This window comes from Malaclemys terrapin, chromosome 6 (genome assembly GCF_027887155.1).
Source record: "Malaclemys terrapin pileata isolate rMalTer1 chromosome 6, rMalTer1.hap1, whole genome shotgun sequence".
Lineage (NCBI taxonomy): Eukaryota > Metazoa > Chordata > Testudines > Emydidae > Malaclemys > Malaclemys terrapin.
In genome coordinates, this window is record NC_071510.1 from 93,992,386 (window position 1) to 94,003,810 (window position 11,425).

Below are 11,425 nucleotides of genomic sequence, written 5' to 3' on the forward strand. Positions count from 1 at the left end.
TCCCCCATTACATTTCAAAGGCCAACCAAAGACATGATATGATAAACTGAGAAATGTATCTTAATTTTTCTCTCAAGAATCTTGCCCTGGGTATTACATATGTTTTTTTTTCTAGCCATAAATATTGGGCTTGCTAAAACTTAGATAATCTATGTACAAAAAGAAGTAGATGCATAAAAATGGATATTTTGGGCAAAGCATTGTTGTCCTTTACTACAGTATAAAGCTGGGGTAACTACAGAAGTAAATGGAATGACTAACGGTTTTCACTGTTGTAAAAAAGAGGAATTTGGTTCTTTAGTTTGAAGAAAAAATTTCATATCTCTAATGCTATTCTAAATGAAATATAAAAATTAAAATTATCTCATATGACCACCTTTTGTTGTTAACCTTAACAAGCTAGCTTCTGGACTTTTGTATTTTTAGGAAATGATGAATTTGATTTTGGTGTTGATGTTCTGGAAGATTATATACAACAAATGAAATTTCCATGGTTCCTCAGCAATGTATATGACAGATTTACCTCTAAACCACTAGGCCATGGCTCAGTAAAAAAAGTAGTTAAATGGAATAATACGAAAATTGGTTTAATGGGATTAGTAGAAGAAGACTGGCTGGATACCTTGCCTACCATTAACAAATCAAACCTAAACTACATAGATTATGTCAAAGTAGGTAATAAAATATCTGCAGAACTTAAAGCAGAGGGAGCAGGACTTATAATTGCTATGACACACATGAAATGGATTAATGACATCAGACTTGCCCAGAACACCCAAGGAATAGATCTGGTTCTGGGCGGCCATGACCATGATTATGGAATCAAAAAGGTGAATGGAACTTGGATTGTCAAAAGTGGGTCTGATTTCAGGAATTTCTCAAAAATAAATATAAGAAAGTTTGGTGCATCATTTCAGTATACATTTCAAAGGATTGACATTTTGAGGAACCTAGAAGAAGATTCTTTTATAAAATCAGTGGTGGATGATTGTACTCAAAACCTGCAGGTAGGTACAACTTCCTTAAATATTTTGTTCTAGGAAAAGAAGATAATAATTGTTGTTTTAAGTGATCAGACTGATAACAGTGGGCCAAATTCTGATCTCAATTATGACATAAATCTGGATTAACGCCACTCTATTCTATTCAACGATATAGAACACAGACCCTTCACTGATGTCAGTGAAATTACTCTGCTTGTACAAATACAAATTAAATTGATTTTGCAAACAGATATAAAAGAAGTCATTTCATTTCAAGCCTACCAAAATTGACAGGCCCATTAAGGTGAAATTGAGGGCAAAATTCCTTCTTGATGTAACTCCACTGACTTCAGTGGAAGTATACCGAGAAAAAATTTGGCCCATTACATTTTAATGGCTTCAGCTTATTTTTTTTTAATGGAAAGTTAAACTTTGAAGTAGTGAATCCATGAGTGATTGCTATTAAAAGACACCACCTTATCAAATTTAGTTTTGAGATCAAGTATAAGGACAGAAGCCTCAGAACAACAGACAATTTTATCCATTTTGTATCTACAGTAAATATAGTCCCAACAATATATAATAAACCTCTCCTGGCAAACAAGAACACCATTAAAGTCCCTCTGTCCGTGAATCTGAAGAATTGCAGTGTCTATATACATGTGAATTAACAAAGTAGTGATAGAATCCTTCATTCTATGAGTGCTGAGGTCATTTCAATGGAAAGCCACTGGCCTTAATTAAGAACTTTCCTTCTTTTATTATTACAGCTATTGTCTATTATTTGTATTACTGTTGCACCTGGGAACCTAGAGCTTTATATTTAAGTACATTTCATTTATGTCTGTTGACATTTCCACTGAGAATAAAATATTTCCGACAAAATGTTAAAATGCCAAATAAGCTAGTTCCTCTGACATGCAATATTGATACCATTTATAGTCCTTGGCAGCTTCCTGCACAGCAGTCTTTAGTCTGTGTAGGAGCGTGCATCTATGAACTACTGTATTCTACAATCCTAAAGGGACTAAAACTCACAAGGACATTTTAATTGGATGGTCTGTATCCACAGGGGTACTAAAAACTAGCACACATTATAGGGGGACTTTGAAACTGTTAAACTCAGCTTGACTCTAACGTTGTTTGTAATCCCAGGATGACTGAATCTATCTTTAGATTCTCTATGCTAGGAAAAGTATCCATTCCTGACAATGAGCGTCAACCAGTACTCTTGAACTTGTGCTGAACACGGCTAGCTGAAAGAGTAGCCAAGAACAAACTGTTTTTCAGAAAGTTGTTTCAAAAATGGTGATTAAAACCTCAGAACAGGTTTCTTGATCTCAGCTGTTGTTTGCTGATTACTATTATCTGCACTCTGTATACAATATAACAGCAAGAAATGACAGAATGGGATTTCCCCTACCTAGTCAAACTCAAGAGAAATGTATTTTTGTAGGTCTGTATGGAATGTTAAGTTCTCATCAGTGCAGGTATATAATGGAAGCCAGGTGGCCTTGGAATTGTTGCTATTTGTCCATTGCCAGAATAAATCACCTTCTGTGCATCTATTCAGATTCACAGGGGATTGAGAAGAGACTATATTTTTCCATGGCTTGGCTTTCTTTTTTTTTTTTTCTGCTCAAAATTTTAAACGTTTTTACAGTGTAATCCTTTAGTTTTCATGACATAGTTGTTTCAAATAAATAGAGTCTGCTATAAACCCGTCTCTTTTTTAGCCTCTTTTAGAGGAAGTTCTTCGTCCCATCGACACAGAATTAAACGGTCGTGTTTCTACTGTAAGAAGATCAGAGAGTAACCTGGGAAACTAATAATGCAATGTTAATGATAACTAATGCAATGTTAGAAGCTACTCATGCTGATGTAGCATTACTCAATTCAGGTTGTCCTTTTAAAAAACATTTATTGTAATCCAAAATGTTTGGAATGTTTTAACATTAATTTACTTGTTAAAGACGGTAGCAATGTTTGGAATATTATTTAATTACTTAATTAGGAGTGGTCCCAGCCACTCATCTGAGTCAGAGTACATCAAGAAGTCAAGGGATTTGAAAAGGTCAAATGAGTTACCTTTCACTGATCAAAGCCCCTGAAGAAATCAGGAACTAGAGAATTTTTAGTGGAAAACAAATTAAGGTAAATTTGATTGGTTCATAGACAATGTGACAATTATAACATGTGTCCAAAAATATTAGGATGTCATAGAAGTAAACAAGTAAACTAACTGGCTGATTTTGGTAAGGTTTTGGAGTACATGCTAAGTTTATATACCATACCAAAACAAATGGAAATGGTATTAAAGCATTATATTATCAGGATGTCACCCGTTACCACCTTATTTGAAAACTGTACTCTTTTCTACCTTCCATCTTTGTCTAGTTCCTTTATCTCTTAAAGCATATGCTCTCCAAGGTAGGAACCATGCCTATTGTGTTTGTACTGTTGCTGGAAACAAACTAATGATAGTAATAGTAGTAAATGAGACTCAAAGGGGTTATAGTACAACAGTATCGCAATGAGACTAAATATCTAAGGTGAAATCTTGGCCTCATTTTGTAATTCTTCCCCCTCTCCTTCCCAAATAATAAAAAAAAATAAGAATAATAATGCATTTAAAAACCCTTTCATTTCCACATGTAAACACTTCACATTGGTACAAAGAACGATTTGCTTCCCTTTATTACCTATTCCAAAATTTGTTTAAAAAACACCTTCCACAAGTCTTCATGGACAAAGTTAGTTTGGTTGGATTAAAATCCTCCTTACTCTGCTACTCTTTTCCTAAGTAAGCAATTATTCTTTTATAAATAGTTTCCCTTTAAAACAAGAAATTTTGCTTGGTGCATGGTCTTATTTTTAAATTGGACAATTATTTGTTGTTACAAGCATGGCTTTTCAGTTTAAAAATGAAGACTGATCCTCCAGACACATGTTGCGCATTCTTGTGCAGAATTTACATATGTGAGTAGTCCCATATGTGTAAGTATTTGCACAATCAGGGTCTAAAGATATGCCTACTTCTATTCTGATTTTTGTCATCTTCTGGATTTTGTTTTTTTTTAAAGAGAATGTTGCCAACATAGTAGTTCTTCAGTGTAGAATTAGGCTTTTGATTGGTTCTTGCTGAATGTTTGTTTTAAAGGGAAAATGTTGAATGTACCTTTTTTTAATTCTAAAAGGGAGTTGTTGCTTGCATGTCTTAAAATTGAAAACATGATGGTGCTAGCTGGAGTCTTTTTGTCGGTTTTGTTTTGTTTTTAAGAAGGAAATGATTTGCCATGGTTTTTCATTTTTAAAATGGCAAGATTTGTTGTCAGAAAGGTTTTTGTTAATTTAAAACTGAAATTATTGTTCCAGGAAAACTCACCTTTTTGGCAGAGAATTAAATTAAAACTTTCAGGCCAAAAGATTTTGGAAAGTTAAAAATATGTATAAACAGGGAATTTTTGTGGAAACTGTTCGGTAAGCTTAACTATAGTAGGTGCTATTCAGCATCTACTCTAATATAGCTGCAAAGCACTTTGTGTTTCCCTGAGAAATAAGTCTACAATCTGTAAAGACTTCCACATATGCTTAATTTTATGCAGTGTGAACAGTCCCATTGAAGTCTCTAAAATTAGCATACTTTCTTATTTTTTTAAATCAATAGGACTATTTACAGCACATAAAGTTAGACATGTATATAAATCTTTGCAGTACCAGGGCCCATGACATCATTTAAATAATCATTAACAACAATATAAATCCTTTCTCATCAAGAAAACAAACCTTAAAACTTGTATCATTTCATTAGATAATCATGTTGTTTTCCCACAGTAGAAAAAGGACCAGGGAGTATCTTGATTTTCTTTTATGATGATTGTAGGTACCCTTTGTTCAAACCGTATACATCCTGCAGGAGATTTTACTATGCATGATCTTTTAACTATCCTTCCCATTGTGGACCCACTTCTAGTAGTCAGAATTACAGGAGGACAACTGTTGGAAGCTCTCAAAAATGGAGTCTACAGATATCCAGCTCTTGATGGAAGGTACATAGACTATTTATCCAACCCCTTTTTATATGAAAATGCCAATTGTTCTGAACATTTGTGGAAATTCTCCACACTGTCCCTATGAGTAGCCACTTTAATGCTGCTAACATTCAAATGCTCCAGGTAATGATAATGATGAATTCACAAGCCTATGTGATAACTGTATTGGGCATATTAATACACCACTCTAAGCAAGACAAATGACTAATATAAGTACAAACATAAAACCTATGGATACAGATAAATCTTTGTCACACACAATGTATGAAAACCTATACAAAATAAATGTGGTTCTTATTTGGAGCTTACTTTTTATAGTGAAAATAACAAAAATGAGGAAACCTCTATATGGCTGTCTAATAGGTATTACATTCTGGAACTAACTTGATTCCACACATATTAGATTGATTAATTGAACGTTCAGGTTATATGAATTAAATGGGTCAGTATGACAGGTTGGGATTTAGCAGTTGGTCCAAAAGTTCAGTTTGGCTCTTAAAAATGAAACCTGGAAACCATTGTGACAATGGTGCAAGAATTGGAGAATTCAGACCAATCACTCTGCAATCCGGTAGCCAAGATGTTTAACCCTGGGACCAATGGCCACTGGTAAGAAGAGTAAAAGCTGCCTTTTCAGTGTGGTATTTCATAGAGTAATCAGTGAAAGTCCTGTCTTTGGAAACATAGTATTACAAACATACCTCAAACACTGAATGAATTATTGTGAGTTGATGTAGCAGTTTACTGAAGTGTACCTGTTCAGAATTCTGGAAGGGTCAGTACTTTGGTTGGTTCTTTCTTCATACCAAAAAAATTTTTGTTTTAACTACCAGGTTTCCTCAAGTAGCAGGAATGGAATTTGGATTTGATCCAAATGCAGAACCAGGGCACCGAATTATAAGAGACTCTGTAAAGATTCAAGGACAATATCTCAAGAAGAACAAAGTCTATCAACTTGCCATTAAGTAGAGCTTAGCTAATGTAAGCTCTAATGTATTTAAATATTTTGAATGCTTTTCATGCTTCAAGAGTGTTGTTTTTATGAAATACTGACTTACGTTGATTGCTTAATTATGACACTGTAAGGGATTGCAATTTGACTCCATTGTAGATGTTGTTCATTCCATCCACCCTGTCGGAGAATAACAGAGTTCTCACTTTTTGTTTGGGTACAGCAAATCAGATACTTTATTTTCTCTCTATCAATTGCATAGAGGGAGAGAGCTAAACAGGTCTCTCTCAACAGGTAAACAATTACAGCAAGCATTTATACCTTTTGTTACAGACAATAATGAGCAACAGCTGCATTTTGTTTATACATAGGTCATTCTGATATCTTGTTTTGCTCACTAATGTAGACTCTTAGTCTACATTCCATATTATCTACACATTATCTACATAAGGTCGCAACAACTTCTCACACAGTTCTTTCCCACTCGCCTCACACATTCCTCGCTTCTACAAATCTTGCGTTATTAGGGTTACAGTTAGCCTGACTCTTGCTAACAAACTGTCATGCATTGCAATCCCCTTCCTGTCAGTTCTTTCTCTGCTTCCACAACCCCCAGAGTTTCTATCTGTCTTTATTTCTTATACAAATTTCTATAATTCTCCACCCCTCTTCTCATTCCTTTATTAGACCTGATATTAGACCTGATTTCTGAGTGTACTTTAACTTTCAGACCACACACTAAAATTCTGCTGGTGAATTTTGCACACGCAAATATTGTTTCTGCGTATTTAAATCAAGTGGTAGGTCACCCAGTAGACCCAATTATTGTACTTACATGCAAAATGTATGTGTGTTCAATTTGGAAGTTGTTTGAAAGTCTGTCTCCTAACATTCAATCTTACTCTGTTACTGAATACAATATTTTTAATCAAATCAGCCATAGCTACTATTCTAACAAATTTGTATACTTATGTATAATGGTTTAGAAATAGACAATTAAGTGCTCATATTTTAAAGATATTCTTCATTAAATATAATTATTACTTTTCAGGGAAAGGATGGCTATGTAATGTTTCAGAATTCTCCTAGGATGTATGATACAGAAACTGCACAGCTACTTTCCACAGTTGTTGTTAATCACTTTGAATCTATCAAGATTGTGCATGGCATCAAAAAGTGCATCTCCGGTCACCGAATGAGTTTAATTACCAAGTCCAAATCAGCATCACTAACAGGTAATTTAAAATATATCATATGAGGCACAATGGGCTACAATCCTTACTGTGGACTTCGGGCACCATTGCAATTACAAAGAATTAAGTGCATTTGTTCCTAACTTTCTAAATTTGTTGTGCAGCATTTAGTGATTTACCAAAGAATAATCTCTTTATCCACTAAAGGTAGCAATCAGGGCATATGGTCCATTGTGTGGGAATGGGACTGACCACTTTCTCCCAGAAGGTTGTCTTCTGCAGAGAGAGGGGTGGCAGGCTGCACAGGGAAGTTGAGGGAGGGAGATTTTTGAAGGGATGGAAGGATGGAGGAGGAACATAACAGACTTCAAAAGCTTAAACCCCTAAATTAGCATGAAATTCTGGTCTCCTTTGTCAGTCTTCAGTAAGAGGACTTAACATAAACAACCTAATGGACCTGTGTTTAACCACAGGGATTTGTACTCCTAATTTAGCTAGGTAATTCTGAAAATCTCACCCAGTATTTTGTTCTTTAAAGTCCTTTACCACAATCCCCATTTTTTTAGTGTCAGTCTCTTCCAAATGAATATTAGGCAAAAGCTGCCTTCTTTAAGAATATTAATTACTTGTCTGAAGGAGAGGGTATTGTTTTTGAGACATCCTCAGTTGATTCCACTCCAACTTGTACACCTTATCTGCCAGACACTTGTGCATCCATTCAGCAACTTCAATAGGATGAAATATTAAATTCTTCTTACCTCCATAACAGTAAAAAAGACATAAAGTTGAAGTATAGAAGAGAAACCTAAAAGGTATAATTCCCTTCTGGCAAGTTCACCCAGTCAGTAAAATCCTGTCAGTAATCCAGGGAGCTCTGCATTAAAATAGACTTTTCCTTTAGCCAGGGACATGCAGACTCCAGAAAGAATGGCATTATCCATAGTACATTTCATCCTTGCACAGAAAAAGTCTCTACCCATAACGGAGTAAGTTAAGGAATCCTCTAACAATCTCTGTCTTAAGTCTTTTTCAGTTTTCCCTATTTCCAAGAAACCAGAATCTGCCTTATTTACACATCATAATTCGCCTCACGATATTTCAGAGCAGATTTTCATTCAGAACCTTCAGCGTTCCATAGACAGGACATTCAGAGCATTTTTGTGAAGCAGGATATGAGTTAGCTAGATCTCTTTGCAGTAGGTACAATGTCAAGTATGCTTTAATCTCTTCCAGAAGATGGTCTTGACATTCTGTGGTTAAGCAGTCTGCTGTATGTTTTTTTGTCCAGTCCATCTAATCCTGGGAACTTTGTGGAATGTGAAGATAACTGGACATTAAAATATCCACATAGCTCTAAATTGGACAGGACAGACTGTCATATGTGCCTGTGAGTTATATGCCAAAAAATATAAACAATTTTCTAAAAAGTCTGACTCAAAACTCCATGCATCATTAGCCCTATTTGTAAGGCTGCGAAACTAATTTCTAACCTTAAATCTCACAAAGCATCTGTAAACTCTATAATGGGAATATTGTCTCTGGATTTGACCTGGCTTCTCCTGTATTACCTAAGTAGTGTATACTCTATTCAGGAACACAAGCTAAAAAACTACTGTTAGCAATCAACAATTTAGGTATCAAGATAACACTACTTTGAACAGAAACCTGCATTTTGACAAAAGCATTTGTTCATGTCTCCTCCTGGATGCCCAGTTACCATTTCAGATTCACCTTCCAAAATGTGACCTCTTATCTTTTCTTCTAATCCCTTTCCTCCCCTTCCATCCCTCTTCTCCATTGCCTGTCTTTCCTTGTCTCCTGGACTCAGAGGGCCTACTTTTTACTTTGCACCATTTTGGTGGCACAAAAGGGAGAAAACCTGGCCTTATCTCCCTGTTGGGACTACCTCCTGCATGGGGTCCTCGCTGTGAGCATTAAGGTGGCATAGCTGCTCCCTAATCCCCTTTCCCCACCATCCCTGTCACAATAGCTGCATTGGGTGCAGAGAAGAGGCATGACTTCAGCATGCTGTACTCAGGCTATCCAAAACTGGGAGGTATTATCAGCTGGTGCATGTAGAGCAGACCCCACATTGTTCTACTTGGGTCCAGGACAGAGAATCAGGAAGCCAGAACCTGATAGGCTCCCTTCTGCTGTAGCAAGCAGAACCTCAATGCATCAGAAATTCGGGCCATTTTTCTTTTTCTTTTTTCTTCCCACATATCCAGTCTCTCATTAAACCACATTTCTGTTTAATATTGTCAAAATCCACTCTCTTTACTAAATCCATGGCTAAACACAGGTCCATTAGCTGGTCAGCTGCTTACCTTGTGTGGCCTTGCAGCCAATTAACTCTCTTTTGTGTCCAAAATGCAATGCTGAAGTCATCTTCCTCACCTTCACCTCAAACCACGTTATTTGCCCTCTTTGAATTCCATGTTGGCTTCCTGTCTCTTATCACATCACATTCAAACTGTTCTTCCTTATCTACAGGCTCCTACATACACATATCCTTTTTCTCTCTACTCTTTCTAATCCTGCTCCTATACTGATTCCCTTTTCACACTTTTAGCTTTGTCTTCTATCAGAATGGTAGTGTGTGATGTCCCTTTTGCGCAACATATGCTAGCCTTAATTTGAGTGATGGATACATTCAAAATATCTAAAATAGCTAAATAGTTCCAGCATTCAATCTCCACGAGTCTGGGTAAAATTTGAACTAGGAAACTAAAAGTGAAAGGCAGTAGGTCATCCCATTATTAATCCCTTGAACAGTCATTAACCTCAGATTTATATATTTTAAACCTAGAGAGCTATAACGGCAGATTGGCCCACATTCTGCAAAAATTATTTCCTGGATTCTGGTATTTTCAACAAGCAAGAGAATGGTGCTTACCTTATTTGTTGATGTCTGAGCTAACATTATTAAAATATAGCTCTCTGGGTCTGCAAAGGGAGTACTCATGGTGAGCTTTGTTGAGCGTGTATTTATGAAGGTCCAATCAGAAAATTCCAGTTACTCATAAATAAGGCAGGTTTTTAGTATGTTAATTATTTTAATAGCTTATTCGCAGTATAGTCAGATGCGCATTTAGGTTGTTTACATGAAGAGAATTTAGTTTAATTAGCACTAACATTTCATGAATTTACCACAAGCCTTTGAAACAAGAACAGATACAAGCACATCAGTAGTTGCAGTGCCTGGCATAGAAGGAAGAATCTGTCACATTTCCAAGGAAATGAAGGAACACTTGCGACAACTAAGAATGGCAAGGAAAGAAGGGCTAAACACATTTCCCCCACTTAGCAAAGAATGAGAATTCTGACTCTGACTGACTGAAAGTGATAAATAATGTCACCAGCGATATAGAACCTGAAACCATATGAGCTGCTACTTCATTTGTTATATGTATTTTGCATATTTATTATAATTATTTAGCTTTTCCTTTCCACTGTACTTAAAATGTTCCCTTGGTTTGAGTGTTTATTCATTTGAAACAATTTAAAATAGTTCTTGCATTCATCAAATCTCTCTCTAAGAAAAATGTAATACAACCATTTTCTTGTATTTAAAATAATATACTAATGTTTGTTCATTTTGGAAATAACTTCTGGTTGCCTTTGTTAAAATGATGTTTTTCATATTGTTGCCATTTTACATATAGCTCTACTTGTAATTATAATGTCCACTACCCATAAGTACTAGCTTATAGTGAAGCTATATAATATTTACAGTATTAAATCTGAAAGTTATTTTTGTCTACTGACATAAGCCTAACTAATACATTCATAGAGAAAATGCTTCCACCGCATCACAGTAAAACTCAGATTATAGTAATGGTCAAAGGATGATGATAGACTGTGCTTGGCTGACTATTGCATGCCACTAAAATGTCACAAAATGGGAAAGTGTCATGTCAAATATTCATTGTTCCCTGTACGATCACCACTTAGTACCAATAAAGAAGAATCTGTACCCTCCTTAATGTACTGATGTTTCTAACTTGTCTGATATTTTGCTATGATTATCCATGCTACCTGTAAAGCCTGTGAAACGAAGAAAAACTTATACAAAGGGGTGATGAACATATTGAGATGTTTCTCTAATGCATTAATTGTTTTTAATTATAAAAAGAGACTTTTTTATTCCGATGCATTTAACGACATTTCCCGTTTAGCAGGTTCTGAGACGTCTGTCACAAATGCTCAATGTAGAGCACATTCTCTTAGAAATCAAGGGGGAGC

The 11,425-nt window shown here is 35.6% G+C and overlaps 1 long non-coding RNA gene across 1 annotated transcript; it reads left to right on the forward strand.

The window, feature by feature from the left end:
- Positions 1-613: 613 nt before the first annotated feature.
- Positions 614-11,161, forward strand: LOC128839762 (uncharacterized). Its single transcript, XR_008445524.1, has 5 exons — positions 614-1,007; positions 4,867-5,032; positions 5,869-6,016; positions 7,039-7,222; positions 10,337-11,161. It is a non-coding gene; the product is annotated as an uncharacterized LOC128839762 (long non-coding RNA).
- Positions 11,162-11,425: the final 264 nt, after the last annotated feature.